General features: G+C 41.1%; 1 protein-coding gene across 1 annotated transcript in view; it reads left to right on the top strand.

The window, feature by feature from the left end:
- The first annotated feature begins 7,080 nt into the window (after positions 1 to 7,080).
- The window catches only part of LOC145405778 (uncharacterized), a 61,481-nt gene continuing 55,886 nt past the window's right edge, over positions 7,081 to 12,675 (top strand). Inside the window, exon 1 of the mRNA XM_080277015.1 lies at positions 7,081 to 7,105. The gene's annotated coding sequence lies outside the window, so the exon portion shown is untranslated. The remainder of the gene's footprint in view (positions 7,106 to 12,675) is intronic.

The following is a 12,675-nucleotide window of genomic DNA, read 5'->3' on the forward strand; positions in this document are numbered from 1 at the left end:
CACCAAAATCGAAGAGAGTGTACTGAGATGGTATGGTCATGTGGAGAGAATGGATGACATTAGAGTGGTGAAAAAGTTATATCTGAGCAAATTTGAAGGAGGGAAGAGGCGAGGTAGGCCAAGAAGAAGGTGGAAGGATATGGTGAATGAGAGGTATGAAAGTTGGTGAGGCTAAGGGACTGACAAGAGATTGAGCTGGCTGGGTTAATTTTGTGTAGAGAACTGCATGACCAGGGATTTGATACCCCTTGTTAACGTGACAGCATTTAGATTGGCTCTATCAGTTAGACATATGTGAAGCTATAGAACATGGTGAAATTTTTTTTTGGCCTATCTGATAAAGCCAAGATTTCGAGGGACTGAATGATGAGTGAATGGAATCTTGGCCCCTTGAACTGGGCAAACTTGGGCTATCTGGATGTTGCTACTTCTCACCCTGCCTTAGGGTTGGAAAGGAGGTCCAGGTGATGATGAGGATGACACAATGCGTGATACGCTGACGTGCCCAGTCAGAGTGGTGGTTGGTAAACAACGCGGTCAGTTGGAAAGATTGTTGGTAAACATTGCCACGGGCAATCTGCCTGTGTCCTTAAATACCCCATAATAGGTATATTTCATTTTTTCCCACTCATTTTTTGCCAGACAGACCTAAGAAATATAACCAACTGGTAATTGACTGCAAGTATGGCCAACATATGTCTCTGTCATGCTGAGCTATTTGTGCACGGTGTTTGAAGTAAACATTTTTAAAAATCATGTGGTACATCTGTCCCATCTTGTCTTTTACTGGTAGGTGGTGGCGACCATCATGCACTCACTTATAGTGCTGCCTACTTCTTCCTTAGCCTTTATCATTCTTTTTCTGTGCCTGCCCTCCTCTCTGTCTATTTCTCCCATCTTTCCTGTCACTTCGTATTGCTTTTCTTTCCTTTACAGGTGGCTTTACATTAAATGACAAGCCAAATGGTTTCCTGTAAGCCAAGAAACCATTTACAATGCTGGGTGGTAACCATGTAACCAAACCATACATGCTCCCTACGTGTCAGCAAGTGGGTTGGTGGAGGGTTAGTGTCCCTCCCCATAAAACCAATAACTCAAAGTCAAATGGCCGCCCCTTACAGGATTATGGCATCTGGCAATAGATAGATAGATATAGATAGTACATAGTCTTTTGTAATATTGCAAGTACAATATTGTTTGTACATTTTTATATGTTGTTGCCAAATTTTAATCTTTATCTCTTGGTCATTGTGGTAGGTGAGGGCACTCACCATCCACTCATTCGATGTAGTGCTGCTCTTGGGTGTCTGCCCTTTCCTCTCCTCTCTCCATTCCTTCCTTCCTCTTCTGTCTTTCTTTACTTCATTCTTTCCTCGTCCTTCTGCCTACGGGTGACCTTACACTCCCTCTTTTGTCTTTCTTTCTTTCATTCTTTCTTCTTCCTGCTACCTATGGGTGACTCTACACTGAGTGACAAGCCTAATGGTTTTCTGTGCACCAGGAAACCATTTACTATGCTGGGTGGTAACCATATAACCAAATTATGGCACCTGGTGGGTTAGTGGGTAATTACAGCACTCCAATCGGATTGAGTCGGTGAAGGTTTATATCCAAGGGATGGTTGGGGTTATTGCTCATGTAATGCCACTCAGGGATGAGTGAGGCTGGTCACTCTCATCTTAAATGTCAGGACCAAATTGCCTAACCCCGGGCTTCTACGCTTCCCATGGGGCAGCATAGAATTGGATGATGGATGGATGAATCTCTTGGTCATTTGGAACTTCTCTCAAAATCTTCATCCTATTAGTTTTTGTAATGCAATGGAAGTATAAACACCGAGATAAAAATATAACTTGTTCCATCAGCTTAAAAGTTTTCTCCCTGAGATTTGTTTGTGGCCATCCCTTGTGGGTTTAATGTGTTTCGCTATAAATAGTGAAGGAGCATTGTGGTGTGGATGTGGATGTGATAGAAAGCATTAGAAGAAATACATTTAGGTGGTTTGGCCATGTGGAGAGGATGGAGAGAGAGAGAGAGAGAGACTAATGTGAAGAGTGTATGTGAATGAGGTGGAGGGAGGGGGAGACCGAGGATGAGATGGAGGGATGGAGTGGAAAGGTATATGAGAGGGGATTGTGAGCTGGGGGGGAGGACAATGAAATGGCAGGGGACAGCACAACTTGGAGGTGATTTGTTTGTGGCCCTCCCTTATGGGATTAAGGCATCTGGCTATAGATAGAATTTTTCTTTTAATTTAATTTTGTTACATCTGATACCCTTGTATTTCACACCACATTACACCACTGATGTGCTGCCATTAGATCTCCGTCTATCTCTTTTCTATTAATTCTTGTATTACTTTTGCATACCTGTCTGTTGTGGAGTACTGGGTATTTATAATATTGTACAATATTGAGTTTTTGATAGTTAGTTATTGATGTCTTGTTATTCTTTCCATTACTCAGCAGGGAAACAGGACTAGTTAATTTGGTTGAATAAGAGGAATAAATACTGGTGTGAAAGGGATTGATACAGACTACAATGTAAGATGTCTGGTTTTATATTGTGAACACTGATGATCTCAGTGAAATGAAGGTGAGTGGAATGTGTAGGGAGATAAAAATTTGAAGAAACAAGAGTTGCCACTACTCTTTGGTGGTGACGCAATATGGCTTGAGGATAAGAAGAAAGACATTTGTATCTGTCAATTTATATCAGTGCCATGTACAATTGTATAGTTGTTGATCAACCCCAGTCTGTCTGGCAGAGCAGACCCATCAACTGCAGGAAAGCAACTGTCCTGGCAGGGCTGTCCTGTACAGTGAACTGATGTCCTTTTGCAGTTGACAGTACCTCATTATAATGAGGTGCAGGAAGAGTGTTGAGGTTTGGTTCCCAGATAGATGCTGCATCTCTCCACCTAGTGAACAGGGACACCATAGCAGGCTCCACATCGCCCCAGTATCTGATTATACGGTTACCACCTGGTGTTGTAGATGGTTTCCTTGGTTACAGGAACCATCAGGTTTGTCTCTCAGAGCACAGCCACTTAAAGTGGAAAGAGGAGTAGAAGAAATAACATGTAGGATGGGAGAAGCAAAATGCCAAGTGAGAGAATGATAGTTGCCACCACCTACCACTGCTATGTACAGGGTGTAAGGTATATTATGACATGCACAATTATCTTGATGAACTGCAGTTAAGTACAATATGTTGGTAGCATACTAAGGAAGGATAATGGGATGGATGATGTGAATGATAATGAAGGACTTATCACTAGTGAAGGTATGAGAACTGGTGAAAATGAAGACAATATTATGTGATTAATCATTAATGTCTAGTTACCAACACTGGCTTGTGCAGTAGAGTTTAAGCAGTTTTAGAACAACTGAATATATCATTGTCTTAAAACATATAACAGGACCTATTAACACAGTCACTGATTTGCTATGGGTGAAGCCTGGACTTTACTGGAAAGACACAAGGCAAGAGGGAGAGGAGTGGAAATGAGTTATCTGAGAGGAGTGTGTGGAGTGTGGAGTTATGAGGCACCTACACATGGTGTCTGTACACCCTGGCTGGAGCAGCTGTGGTGTCCAACCAGGAGCCAAACCTCTTCATATTTCCTTGCACCTGACCATGGCAAGGATCCAGGTCCAACCCATGTGATGCGTTGTATACCACATGGGGACCCTGGTTCCCTACACGGTGTAGGTACCTAAAGAATAACCCCACAGAAGCAGTTGCTTACCTGTGGATGATACATGCTTGGTCAGACAAACTACAGTCAAACAACAAAACACAGACAAATGAGGAAGTTTGAAAGAGTTATGGTGTTGATGTGGATGACCTTGAAAGCATTGGAAGTACTCGAAGATGGTTTGGCCATGTGGAGAGAATTATTTAAAAAACTGACTAGGAGAGTGTATGTGAAGGGGAGGGAAAGAGGGGAGTCAAAGGAGGAATGGGGTGGATAAGTACATGATTGAGGGTCTTGTGTGGTATGTGGGGGCACTCGCCATCCACTCACTCGATGTAGTGCTACTCTCGGGTGTCTGCCCTTTCCTCTCCTCCATCCATCTTTCCTTCCATCCTCTTCTGTCTTTGTTTCCTTCATTTTTTCCTCGTCCTTCAGCCTACGGGTGACTTTACACTCCCTCTTTTGTCTTTCCTTCCTTCATTCTTTCCTCTTCCTTCTGCCTGTGGGCGACACTGCACTGAGTGACAAGCCAAATGGTTTCCTGTACACCAGGAAACCATATACTATGCTGGGTGGTAACCATGTAACCAAATTTTGGCACCTGGTGGTTTAGTGGGAAATTACAACACTCCAATCAGATTGAGCCAGTAAAGGTATGTATCCAAGGGGGCATTGGGGTTGATTGCTCATGTAATGCCACTCAGGGATGAGTGAGGCTGGTCACTCTCATCGTAAATATCAGGACCAACTTGCCTAGCCCTGGGCTTCAACGCTCCTCATGGGGCAACGTAGGATTGGATGATGAATGAATGAATGAATGAGGGTCTTGCGAGTTGGAGGAAGGGCAACCTGATGTTAGAGAGGACAGACTGACATGGCGGTATGATGTTTCTGGACACATCCTTCAGGAAGGTATCTGGCTGTAGACAGACAGAAAGGAACAAAGGCATCCTGTGAGGTGGAGCCAAGTTTCTGGGGGTTTGAACGATATATATATATTTTTTTATGCAACGAAGGAGGAACCAAATGCCAGAAGCCTGCAAACTGTTCCAAGGGAAAAAAAAAAAAAAAAAAAAAATCAAGATCCATTCATTTTGAGACCTGCTGTTGATAGTACACCTACTTTCATACATTCCTTGTTTCCTGAATCCTACCTCACCCCATCCTTAGGTGGGGAAAAAAGTTCATGATGATGAAACAAAGAAGGGAAAGTAGATTATGCATAATGTGGAGGGACAGGGTTGACTATATTTACAAACGAGGTGCTTGGCATAATTGTACTGTATTTACAAAAGAGGTGCTTGGCATGACTGTATTGTATTTATAAACAAGGTGCTTGGCATGGAATGAAAGATTATAGCTGAATCTTTAGTTTCATGGAAACTATCTGAAAATTAAAAAATCACAGATGAAGATCATTAATCTGTGTTACCTTCCATCGGCCATATTACGATCTAAATTTGTCCTTTTCTTTTTTTTTTTTTTTTAGTACAATACATCTGTTATTACTGTTGTAATTTAACTTAGTTGTGAGGTGAGTGAGTTCACCTCACAAAATGCTGTTTGACATGGTGTATCCACTTATTTTCATTTATATATCTCTGATGATGACTGTGCTAAACCACTTTCAGATAATTATGTTATGTAAAATTAGTATGGGAACTGGGAAAAGTCAAGATCTCAATTTCAAGTGGTGATAGTTCGAGATAAAGGTATAGGGATGGCAATTTTTGCGTAATACTGTAATCCTAGTCTATATATCATCCATACTGTGTACGCTGGTGATGCTAAGAGTACGGAATACTGCTGTGAGTTATGTAACTTGTGTCTGAGATACGTAAACATTTTGCTTCAGACATGGTCGGGATGCAGACAACAAGGGAAAGAAAGCAACACTCGGACATAAAAGAGCCTAGCAGCCAACGAAGCTGACAGTCAATAAAAATCAATACTTTTACTTTTAATCAGGCAATCAGGCACAACAGCTTAATTCAGCCGTCCATACAATGTTGAATCCATCTGTTATGTGCAATATCATCCATGAAACAGAAATTTTACTCTGCTTCTGCTGATCATATAATCTGCACGATAAAAGGTTACTACTTATCAGCTTGGAAGTTATTCTACGCAAGCGTTTCCCTCCCATTTCTATCTGCGGGGCTCCCCCAACCCCCTTCCTCCCCCCCACCAACCCAACGCGTGCGTATGTGCGTGAGTGGGACCCGTATTCCCGTCAGCTTGAGAGTTTGTTAGCACCTCTTTCTTTGTCATTTTAGTTGAATGTTACATCTCAGCATTCCCCTTGATGTTTCTTATATCTTTTTAATACCGACATAGGTTGCATAAAAAACAGAATAATGTTAACGTGTCACAATCAGAAAGTTGTAAGGAGGAAGTGCTATAAATCCCTCTTAGCCGACGAGAATACGAGCCTGGGTGCGTGTATCTGTCTGAATCTTTGTTCTGAGGAGTGTACAGGAAAACTCTTACAACATGGTTGTTATATAAATGTAATTGGGCCGTTATGTCACGCTGCATGAATAGTCCGGTACCCTACTTTCCATTTTTATTCGTAAGAAGGTATTATTCATTCAAATAATTCACGCTCTGGGGAATTATTGGTTTCATATTTTTCAGAGCTGTACGCTAGGTAGACCTGAACAAATGACCTTGAAGCAGACAGCAGTAAGTAGCGCCAAATCATACACGGTAACAATTACAATTTTGAATGATAACGGCGCCGACTTCTACGGGAAGAAAGTCAACTTAGAGAATAATCGATGACGTCTAGACAAAATAGCGAAAAACAATGCGTGGCCCGCAGAGAGAGGCTAGGTGGCGGCGCCACCGATCGACCCCCGGGGAGATAAACAATGGCTCCACTGACGATTGCCTTTATTGTCTGCACGCTCAGTTGAGGCATGTCCATCACTCTGTTATAATCATTATAATAATTTCATGACGACATGTCCTAAGATGCCGAAATTTTAACTGGCTCCAAGCCAGGTTCAGACATTTTAATCATTCTTTTGCAATACAAAAATATTGGAAAATGAATATTAATGAGGTAGGCCGAGTGCGGGAGCGCGGAGGGGGGAGAGTCGGGGCGGGTTGAGAGAGGCCGCGTCTTTTTATGGAATCAATAACATACGGGAATGGCGCCGCTATGGCCGCCGCCGCCGCACCCCGGGAATCACGCCGCCAACAAACTCTTTTAAAAACATTCTTGAGCACTGCACAAATTGCTTCGTATTAAATATTATTCGAACATAAATTTTTTTGTTGCAGTCTTTCATGAATTATCATTTCTGTACTTAAATTTGTACAAAAATCAATTGTGATTATTTAATTCTCAACTCTTTTATCATTGGAACAAAACTGGAACTGCGGGTCGGAAGATCGGGGGTAAGAACTATTTATTACTTTGTTTATTATTAACTAACATTAAATAATATTTGGTGTACTTACAGATAATCAGCAATAGGAAGCTACTGAGAGTGTCGTAAGTGCTAAAGTATGGATAGTTGTGCTGTGAATGCTGAAGAATTAGGATGTTTTTGTGTGGTGGGATGAGTTACGGGGTCTGGGTGGCTTCCGCTCGCAGTAATGGGGCCGGCCCGGGCTACAGATTATTCCTCCACCCTCTGCTATCCTCAGGTGATACTCCTTTTACCTTCCATAGCCTATTTAAGGATGTAGCTTTCATGCACTGCGTTACTTTCTCTTGCAGGAACGATGCTGGGCAAACAAACTTTCTCTCGTGGCACGTAACTGAATATTTTTGACTGATACCTAATGAGGAACTTGCAGTAGCTTGAATTTGTACCACACCGTGATCGAATTATTACCTTTAGTTAGCAGTTAATAGTGTATTATTGGGTGACACTTCACCTTGGGAGTAAACTTGGTTGTAAGGTGCATGTTGAAGGTGCATGATAAGTCCAGTGACAACCCCCCCAAAAATATTGAGATTTATAAAGGCTTCATCTTGATTGTGATGTATCAGTAAACATCAGGGGTAAGCCTTGATAAAACCGGATGATGAGTTGCAGCCATGAGTAGGAATAGTTCAAATTGACATTGTTAATTCAACTTTTTAATGTATGTTGGTTCAAGCATCAGCAGTAAGTGGCAGCAGGTGATGAGAAAAATATATCAGAAGTCAGCATGACCAGTTCTGTTGATCAGCAATGCTAACACTGTCAGATCATAGATTTGTACTTGAGTGTATGAAAATAATGTAGTGTTGAGTATTTTAAATGTATATTGTAAATTGGCATGCCTGTAGTTATGCAGTTTGTGCATAACTGGTAGAGAGCTCTTAACATTATGATGGTTAACAGGTGTATGTATTTCTGAGAAACAGCACATTATGTTATACTGCTCAGCAGTTTGTAATATAAAGGGGAAATAGTACTACTTCATGGTTCCAGTTGTTATAGGTCAAGCTTGGTACTATGTTTGGTTGAAATAGTTGTTAACATATACATGGCACAGTACATTCAAACCATATCTCAACTGCTGGCTCTGTCTGCGTGGTTTGGCTAGTCTTTGGACACTGGTTTTGGAAGGCTTTATGATGTACCTATGCCTTTTCATCAGTGTGGGAAACCTGTCATTGTATAGAATGCTTAAAATTTCAAGACAGGGTATAGAATAAAATCATGTGTACACATTTGGTTGGTATTTTGTAGATTACCAAGTTTGTTTTAGGGAACATGAAACGACCTGTGAAATCAGTAATTTCATTTACGTTAGGTTAATGTAGACTGTGGTTAGGGTTGGCTGGGATAATTTGGGTTAGATTAGGCTTGGTTAGTTTTGTGTGTGGGTGGGTCCAACTCTGGGCATAGGGTTCACAGCCTGCTATCAAGGCCCAGCAGTCCTCCTACATGTCACCACTTCGGCGCTAACACCCACCGTCCATATTGAAAACATGCTAGGGCTGTCTCATACAGGACTGGTGTATTGGTATTAGTGGGGGTATTTTTACGACATGTCGGTGGGGCTTCTGGTAGATCAGTAAAGCCTGATTTAATGAAATTCAAATCTTTAAACTGTTCCCTGCCCCAGCGGAGATTTGAACCTGGGTCCAATAGGACTGTAGGCCACCTCTCTACCGATTGAGCCAGGTTAGGTTAATTTAGGTAAATGCTTAACTTAGTGTTCTAAATTAACCTAACTTAAACTTAACGTAGATTTTGCCAGTCTAGCCTAAACGCGGCCCATCTGTTGCCTATTATATTACACTTTCCCCCCCCAAATGCTAGACATTCTATAGAATACCTAGGCATTCTATTAAAATCCCCAGGTAAAGTATATAGAGTCAGAATGAAATAAGCTTATTTTATACTTTGCCAAAAAATGCTAGACATTCTATAGAATACCTAGGCATTTATAGACAATACCTTAGTTTCACACAATGCCCGTAACATATGTGCTAAACCCTTATAGCCTTGGAATGATTCAAACTGAATTTATGAAATCATGTCCTTGTGCTAGATGTGTTGAAGTCAGTTGTGAATTGGGATTGAAAGTCATGAAGTTTTAGTCTGCTACCCCAGGGAGGATGTCATCAGACAGAGGCATCCCCTAGGAACACATGATGTATAGGATTTCTCCCTGTGAGGGAGTGATTTTTGCTCCAGTAATAATGAGGGCAGTACATGCTTAATAGGAGATTCTGCATTAAGCCCCAAACAAGGCACAGGTGCTGCATACTGCCAGAATTTTTAATTTCTGATTTAATTTTTGCTGGCAATGCAGAATGCTCACATATGGGTGTTTTTTCATAATAATATGTATAAATTTTGCTCAGTCATTTAAGGTGAGCTCCATGCCTAATAACGTCACAAAATACTTTGTGATGTTTGAATGTTTTGTGGTGGTCACTACGTACAGTACGTCAGGGGATGAAGATTTATTGGTTTTACACACGAGTATTTCTTGATTTATACTTTTACTCAAATTCTCCCAGGGGTCACCAGCAAAGGTATAAAAAAAAAAAATTCGTCGAGACTGCGGCTCCAACGGACAGAGATCGCAGGGGCAAAGGAACATATTCGGTAGAGAAGCTATGATTCATCTCTAGTTCATATATGCAGAAACTTTTCATTATCTGTGAAGCATATAGTTGATATATGTCTAAAGTATTATTATTTATGGATATTATGCGTAAAACTACTTACCGGTTTATTTCACAGGTACCAACCATTATAACCATTGCTAGAATCAGTTATTTACTCTATAAGGTAAATACCAGTAATGATCAGTACGACCTAGGAGTTATATTAGTATTCGTCTTTATGTGAACTGACACCATTGCATAGTTGTAGTTATTGCTGTCAAGGCAGATTAGCAGATTTGTCTGTTGTACAAAGATGGAGAATGCGGTCTTGGTTCCAGAGCTCCAAGGTGCCTGTTGTACAAGCGTTTGTTAACAGACTTTGTCAGCATTCAATGTGACACACTTAATATGTGCCTTGGCTCACTGCAGATTGGATTCAAGAAAGTAGATAACAAGGAAGAAGGGTGCAAGTGTTGTCAGAGGCTGGGTCAAGTTCTCATCTGCCAGGAAAGAACCAATAAGAGGAAAAGTGTGGGAAACATCTGGGTGTGTTTTGATTTGTAGAGCATGTCATACTGCAAGCAGTGACTATCTGGTGAAACAACTTTTTTTTCTCTTAATATCTATCTCTGCTGATGACCACTGGGAGTATTTGAATAAAAGTACTTTATAAATCAAGAAATATTCGTACATGTGTATGTAAAACCGATAAATCTTCATCCCTTGATGTACATAACAAACACCACAAAACGTTTAAAGAATATCACAGAGTATATTGTGACCTTGTTATACATGAGGCTCACCTTTAATGAATGAGAAATGAAAAAACACCCGTACCGGTATGTAAGCATTCTGCATTGCCCGCAAAATAAAATTGGAAATTAAATACTCTGGCGGTATGTAGTATCTGTGCCTCCCTGCAAATGCTCCTATTCTTTGGCAATGTGTTCGTGTTTCTGCCATTGCTTCTTACTGAGCACAACTTATTGTCTTAGTTATCAGTATACTGATATCTTGAATTTGGCGCTCTGTTGCCTTGTTTTTATTTTTTCTTTGAGGGAACAATTTGGAGACTACTATCCTTTGGTTCATTATTGCTTAAAAAAAAAAAGAAAGCAAGTTAGCAGTTCTTTCTTGGGTAGAAGGTTATAAGGCCACTCAGTCACTTGCATGGTAATGAGACTTAAGCTTTTCCCATGGTTTTTGAGGTTTCACTCAGTCTGGACATTCAGTTTTGTTGGAAAAAAAGGTTTGAGATACCACCTTCCCTGGTGATAATTGTAGATTTATGGGAAAAGAGGATTTTAGGGTGAGGGGAACTGATAAATAGGTCTCTAATTATCATCTTAAATGAAGCCCAAAATCATTTGAATTGCTTAAAAAAGTAGGGGAGCAATAAATCACTTCAGGCATCAGTCTCCTCAGACCCAGTGTTACCCAACCTGACCCCACAACACCCAATCATTATCAACAAAAAAAGAGTGAATCACAAACCATTTTAGGCACAACCTATTGAGACCCCATTCACTGTCAGCAAAATAAGAGTGAATCACAAACCTACTGAGACCCCATATTACCTAACCTTGATTATGTGCGGTTACACCTACCTGCCAGTTTTAATTTTACAAGTCCGTGGTTAATATTTACAGAACAATAGGACACCTGCCACAGTCAACAGATATAACTACTGATCACACAACAAAAAGTCAAGGCTGGTTTGCCCAGTTATTGCCACTAGAGGCATCATGGTCACTGGTTAGATCATGTGACAGAATCTATGACTGATTTATCCAGTTATTGCCACTAGAGGTGCTTTGGTTGCTAGGGTTCCCTGTTGGAGTGCAGAAAAATATTACAGGAAATAGTGGCTGCAGGCTGGCCAAGGGAAAATATTACAGGAAATGTTGGCTGCAGGCTGGCGGAATTCATGCACAAATGATTGTCTTCTTTATTTTTAATTTATGGAAGAAGGTGTGTAGAGGAAATGTGAATCAGATTACTAAATACCACCAATAGCACCAGTAATGTTCTTGATGGCCTTTGGGAGTGGACTTGTAAAATTAAGTCCTTTCTTGCAGCGTGCTGAAGAATGAACATATTTCATCACAGGCATCGTAGTTTTGTAAATAGCTCTTTACTTCATTGAGTAATTATGAACAGAAAACAAAGTTTTCTGTAAAAATGCCTGGACGGGAGGGAGAGGTGTATATCTGGCATGCAAGTGTCGAAGTTAATGTGGTTTGATATCCTGATTCAGCTGTAAACTTATCACTCATCCATCCACAGAGGATTATGTGAGCATGCATTTTTCTAAGCACTATCTATCTATTGCCAGACGTCTCAATCCCGTTTGGGGTGGCCACAAACAAATCGCCTCCAAGTCGCCCTGTCCCCCGCCATTTCACTGCCCTGCTCCCAACTCTCCACCCCATCCCTCTATCTCATCCTTGGCCTCCCCCTCCCTCTTCCCCCCTCCACCTCACTCACATACACTCTCTTCGTCAGTCTTTCACCCTCCATTCTCTCTACATGGCCAAACCACCTCAGTGTGTTCCTCATAACGCTTCCTATCACATCCACATCCACACCACAACACTCCTTTATATCCTCGTTCATCAGCCTGTCTTTCCATGTGACTCTACAGGCTCCTCTTAAATAACTTTTTCCACTGCTCTCACTCTTGACTTGTGTGCTTCCAACAACGTCCAAGCTTCACTTCCATATGTTAGAGTTGGTATCACAATACTGTCATGTAGTAATTTTTTCACTTCCATGCTCACTTCCCAGTTTCTTATCACTGTTTTCAAAGAACCAGCAACCTTTCTTCCCTGCTGTACCCTTTCAAGCACTTCACCCTCCAAACCTCCATCCTTACTCATCACACTACCCAAGTACTTAAATGTACTCA

Source organism: Coenobita brevimanus, chromosome 8 (assembly GCF_032717465.1).
Source record: "Coenobita brevimanus isolate Jiangsu-jjx chromosome 8, ASM3271746v2, whole genome shotgun sequence".
Lineage (NCBI taxonomy): Eukaryota > Metazoa > Arthropoda > Malacostraca > Decapoda > Coenobitidae > Coenobita > Coenobita brevimanus.